The following is a 6145-nucleotide window of genomic DNA, read 5'->3' as shown; positions in this document are numbered from 1 at the left end:
CTCCTTTGTCTCTTCAAAGACTGGAAGACTGTTCAGATTAAAAGTATTGGGATAGATCCAAACTCTGTCCCCAATCAGTTATTTTCTATTTCTGCATCTTTCAGTATTTCTCTATGACCCTCATCATCACACTCTCACTAGACCATAAACTCCACCATTGTATACCTAGCAACACGCACACTCATCGTACGTACCAACTGGCACAGAGGAGATGCTCAATAAATAGTTGCTAAACAAATAAATGATTATTCAACCCTTTACTTCAATGCACTTTGTCCACCCAGTAGTGTCTTTTGAGACAGATTCAGTAAAATGAACAACTCACGATCCAGACAACTTTTCTATTTCTGTGTAAAAATTCCATTTGTATCAAAAAAAAACTGAACAAGGCTTCAACCAGCTGTCATTTCATGTAGATGTGTGTAAGCACAAAGCCCTGTGTGATGGGCATAGTTCTTGAGTTGTGCCAAGTCACACTCTGTCAGAAGGAATATGTCAGAAAAAGAAGTGTTAGCCCACAACTTTAAAGTTACAAGTAGCTATTTTGCGGATAGGGAAAAAAGGGATATGAGAGATATATACTAAAACAAACAAACAAAAATACCCTCTACTTTTGAAGTTTTAACTTAAATGGGACTAGTCTTAATCTGAACCATTATAACAGAAGAAACTTTAGGATATATCTCATCATCTGGATCCTCTTCCTAATATTATTTCTATTGTCCTGGGCAATAAATTTCAGTATTTGATCAAATAATGGCAGATTCCATGCTATCCCATTCAGGTATCCCCAGTTTATCTATAATGATTTTCCTCTTGTCAGCTCATTTCTTAAACCTTTGCTGAATCTAGTTTCAATGGTACTATAAACAATCATCATTGCATTGTAAAACTGGAAACTCTCCACTAAAATAGTGTTTTGATCCGGGTTGCCATAGTAATAAGTGTATGCTCCCCTCTTTGGAGGCCTTGTTATATGAAGTATCTGTGATTTGCTCAGAATGGCCCCAGTTCATCTGTCAAAATGGGTTTTCCTTTTTTAAAATAATGATCTAGAAAATCCCACAGCGGCCACAAATATTTTACAACCATAACGAGGAGCATTGGAGTAGTCAAGCTTTATAAATCTCTGCCATTATTGCATTAGAATAAATCATGTTTCTTAGGTATATTACATAGGCCTGTGTAAGCCTAATTTTAGATCTGCTATTCAACAAGGGTGCGGTTGTTTATAATGAAAAGAGAATTATTAAGTGTGACTTCAAAAATGCATCATATGTCAGTTCATGTAGAGAGACCCTGGAGCAAAAAAATGGAAATTACTTCTTATTTCTATCAAAATACTGCAAATAGCTATTCAGGTTCAAACTTAGTTACAATTAGAATGTGATGAGCAATGATTTCTTATAACAGCATGAAATTGTACATTCTATTCACGTTTGGGTTCAAATTATTTATTGGTAGGAGGAGAAAGAATGAGAAATCCTGCAAATTTATCAGTGTCACCATGAAAAAAAAATGATGGTACATTATTTGAAATAAAAATGTTCCAGTCAGTTACAGTAATTTGATACAAGAACTATGATATTTTTTTTCCTGCAGGAATGAGAGTAAACAAACACTATATCAACAAACCAGCAATAGAATCCACAAAAAGGTGTAAGATCATTTTTCATCTAAGACAAATGGTTAAGTTGGTTACTTTCTGTAAGTCACTACCAGCTACAGGGTTATTTTATATAATTCACTGCTGGCTACTGCCTCATAATATCTGATGTGAGAATATTAAAAACATCAGCGGGTGAAAGAACAGGAAGAATCCATCTGTATTCAATGAATTCTAATTAAGAAGTAATTACAGCACAATGAGGTAGCTGCCAACTTTATTCCCTCTTCCTGACTACAAACCACACACACGCAGTATTAGTCTTCTACTATTTGTATCCTGCTAAACAAGCCAGGCAGGGACCGACACACATTTCCTTGCATTTTTCAGGTGACTTTGTTTGAAACAACTGCAGCCCCAGAAGACATTCTGGGGCAGAGGTGGTACACATCTTCTGTTATAATTGACCTGGGCTTTGAGATTTCTCTGTCATGATGTATCCCAGAAAGTTGCATGATGGGAAGACCCTTGTTATTCCTCCACCAGCCGAGCCAAACGGACAAGATCAAGTAGGCCTGGGATTTGGGAAAAAAAGGAAGAAATATTGACAGATAAGTAACCACTCCAGGAAATGACAGGCAGCTAGAGCAGTGTTGGGACTCTCAGGATTCAGACCTAATCCTTTAACCTCATGCTCAAACTCTGTAATCTTTCAATGAGATGGAAGAGAGGAAGGAAAAAAAGCAAATTGCTTAATCAAAGCCCTTAATATGTGACTAGGATTAGTAATTAAGTCAGAATGACAACCTGTAGCATATAAAATCTTCATAAAATAGCCTCAGTACTAATGAAGTTGTAGCTGCAGGGCTGAAAATTTGGAAAAGGTAACCTGGCATTTCAGCGGGCTCAGACACCTTTCTCTATGAGCAAACAGGCATTCAAAACTGTCCTGATCACCAGCAATTTTTCTACAGTCGCCAAGAGGAAGTGCTACCGCCTACATTCTTTCCAGTTGGCAAAGCTCCCATTTCACCCACATTCTAGAAAACCTTCATCTAATAGACAGCATCACAGGTGTCAGTTGGGTTTCCGTCCAAAGAGGAGAATAGGCTGTGGCGTAAGTCATTTGCTACTGAGGGCACTAAAAGATGTCGGGGTTCTTCTTCAGAAAGGAAGTGCTAACAGGCTAAAGTGGCCCTTGTCAATTCACATTAAAAATGGAAAACAATAGCACACTGGATTTATACAGGATCCTTGGAGGCAACCACCCACATTATATTATGAGTTTTTATATTAACCTTTAGAAATGGTGGGAAGCGTGCATTAGTTACTCTGTTATTCAACGGGGCATTCTGAGGTCCTGATGAGAGATTTGTCATCACCACGATCACAGTTAAGTAGCAAGGACTTTCTTATCGAAAGTGATGTGTTTTAGCCATTTTGCCTTCCTTCTCCCCAATACATTACCAATCTTCCATGAAATAAGCAACCACAAATTCTTTATAGCACCATAACAGGCTAGTCCTGACTGAACCCGTGGAAGAATAGGTGTCTAGGGTCTACAACTGCCCCCCACTGCTTCTCCTCCAGTTTCGTAACAGTTATTTGTCACTAAGTAACTATTGCCCCAAAACATAGCAGCTTAAAACAATAGCAATTTATTATTGCAGTTTCTCAGTGTCAGGAATCTGAGAATGGCTTAGCAGGGTGGTTCTGGAACATGATCTCTCATGAGATTGTGATCAAGCTGTCAGCCAGGGCTGCGTCACATGAAGATTTGATTGGGGCTGGAGGATGTGCTTCCAAGAAGGCTCACTCGCATGGCTGTTGGCTATAGTCAGTTCCTCACTGGATGTTGGCTGAAAGCCTGAGTTCCTCATCACCTGGACCTCTTGGCAAGGCTCAGAATGTAGCAGCTAGTTCCTCCCAGAGCAAGTGATCTAAGAGAAAGAGAGTAGGAGAGTAGGAGAGAGCCTACAGCAGAAACAGTTATAATTTTTATTGCCTAATCTTGACAAGGTATACTATCACCTCTGCTGTAGGTGCTTGATCAGAGACTGACCTGGCATGGGAGGTGATTACACAAGGAGGACTCATTGGGGATCATCTAACAGGCTGGCTACAACAATTTGTACTAATAAATACGCATTTAGTTATTTTGGCACAAGCTAGGAGGAACGTTGTTATTAGTTATTTTATTATTTTTAGTTATTTTGGCACAAGCTAGGAGGAACGTTGTTGGCGAACTGCTTGTTAGGAGACAAGAAGGTGTATGTATGTATGGGTGTTTTGCTGGATTCAGAAAGATACTATGATGTCTTTTTCCAGTTTAGGCCGAAGGCTTATATCTGATTTTCTCTAGAAATAGAGTCCATGGGCCAAAACTGAGAGACCCTCTGAAGCTGGACTTCATGAAACTTTGGACACAAACAATGTTGCTTCCAGGCCCATATGATAAAGAATTACTCAGAGTTGGAGAGACTTTCACTCCATTTGGAAGAGAACCATAGAGCAGCAACATATGGCTGCAGTGCCTGCTATGTCCAGGAAGCAATCAGGGGTGTGAAGTTCCTTGGTTGTTGGAGAGATGCTACCTACCTATAAAGACAGCAGAGGTAGATCATGAGCAGACATGTCCCTACTCATACGTGGGACTGTCCTTAGAGGATAAAAATATCTGGAAGGTTGAAATCCTGACATTATGCAGGTGGACACTAATAAATCAGTGAAATACATCACTGAGATGTTACGTGTCCTTATCTGAATTTTCAGACTGGTGAAGTTACACTACATAATTACAAATCTGCAGTACACATTCTGGTCAGGCTAAAGTAATTTAAATGTCACAGACCTTGTCCCATCAAAAATTCACAAGCAACAACCTAGCAGACAATCTGGGTTCACTGAATTCTTTGCTAAGCCAGCTTTCAATGTATCCACCTCTTATTTTGTCTCTAGCTCTCATCTTTCTAATCTCTACTAAATCTCTCTTACTTTTCTCCTGCTCTGCCCCATAATGAGCAGACTTCTGAGCTCTTGTTCCATCTGTTTTATTTTCTGGACTTTGACTAAGCATTCTCTTTCCAGATAGAGCATCTTCTCAGACAGATGTTTCCTGGAGCATTTTTCCTTGGAATGGCCTGTTTGTGAGATGCATTAAGAGATCACTAATGAAAGAACCATATTCCATTGTTCTTTGTATCTCCAATACCTAGAATAGCATCTGGCTCATAAAAGGCCCTTAATAAATCTTTAAATTGGGTTGAATTATTGCTCTATGGCTAACAGGTCGCAAACCTCCTTCAATGCCAAAGCACAGTCTTAACTTGGAGGCAATTCTTACGAATGCCCTAACAAAGAAATTATTCATTTCTCAGTTATTCAATTCGAACACCCAGTTCATGTCAGATACTGCACTTGGTGCTGCCTTTGCAGTGTGATGATCAAACCTACAAGACATTTGGCCCCATGAAATGTAGAGTCCAGTTTATCTAATAAGTTTTTAGTAAGTGTCAGTAGATGATAAAATGATATATGATAGGTACTTTCAAATATATAAAGAAAGAAGCTACACTGATATTTGGAGGACAGAATTGGGCTCCATAAGTGTCAGTTACCAGGACACAGAGGACGTTTTAGTACTGGGGTCATTAAAAACTGGTAAGGCATCACCCTGAGAAGTAAGGAGTTTCCCAGAACTAAGAGGCTGGACTGTCAATCACCTGTCGGGGCTATTATCTTAACAATAGTGACAACAATACTAGTGGTGCCTAACAATGATAGGTTCTTACTATATACCAGGCACTGTGTAATACCCTATAAAGAAGGTACTACTACTATTGTTGTTTTATAGATGAGGAAACCAAGGCCTAGGTAAGTCCTGAAATCAAATCTAGGGAGTCCAGAGCCTGTGTGCTAAACCACTTAATCCTCTACCTCTCTGTTGAAAGGATTCTTCAGTGAGCGAAGGTGAGCAACATGTTTCCTTCTAACACTGAGGTTTTCTGATGCTGTGATTCTCTTTAGAGGTACCTAGACCCAAAGACAGCAATTGATCCAGAACAAGAACCTGGGACCCAGGATTTGCAGTTCCCTTGTGAGATTGCAGAGATGTTTAGAAGACCCCACTGCAACCGCCCCACCTCCCAGGGGCAGCATCGATCGAGTGATTTCCACAATTTACCTACACTGGAGCATGGCTTTCTAACTTAGGCTAAAATCCTCATTTAAACACAAAGCCTTGAGAGTGGTCATACTTTAAGGTGGTAAAAACTCAAGAAATCATATCACAGAGGGAACTGTTGAAAGAATTGCATCTACTTTGGCAAAAAATAAAATAAAATAAAATAAAATAAAATAAAATAAAATAAAATAATAAATAAAATTTTGTCTAAGTATTGCTAACCCAGATTTTTTTTACTTTTAGTCTGTGTGTATTTTTTCATCTGAAGTGAGTCTTTTATAGACAGCATATGCAAGGGTCTTGTTTTCTTATCTCTTCAGCCACCCTAATTTTGATCGGAGCATTTAATTGTTTCA

The sequence above is a fragment of the Pteropus alecto genome, unplaced genomic scaffold (assembly GCF_000325575.1).
Source record: "Pteropus alecto unplaced genomic scaffold, ASM32557v1 scaffold25, whole genome shotgun sequence".
In the NCBI taxonomy this organism is placed as follows: domain Eukaryota; kingdom Metazoa; phylum Chordata; class Mammalia; order Chiroptera; family Pteropodidae; genus Pteropus; species Pteropus alecto.
This window is presented reverse-complemented; position numbering follows the sequence as displayed.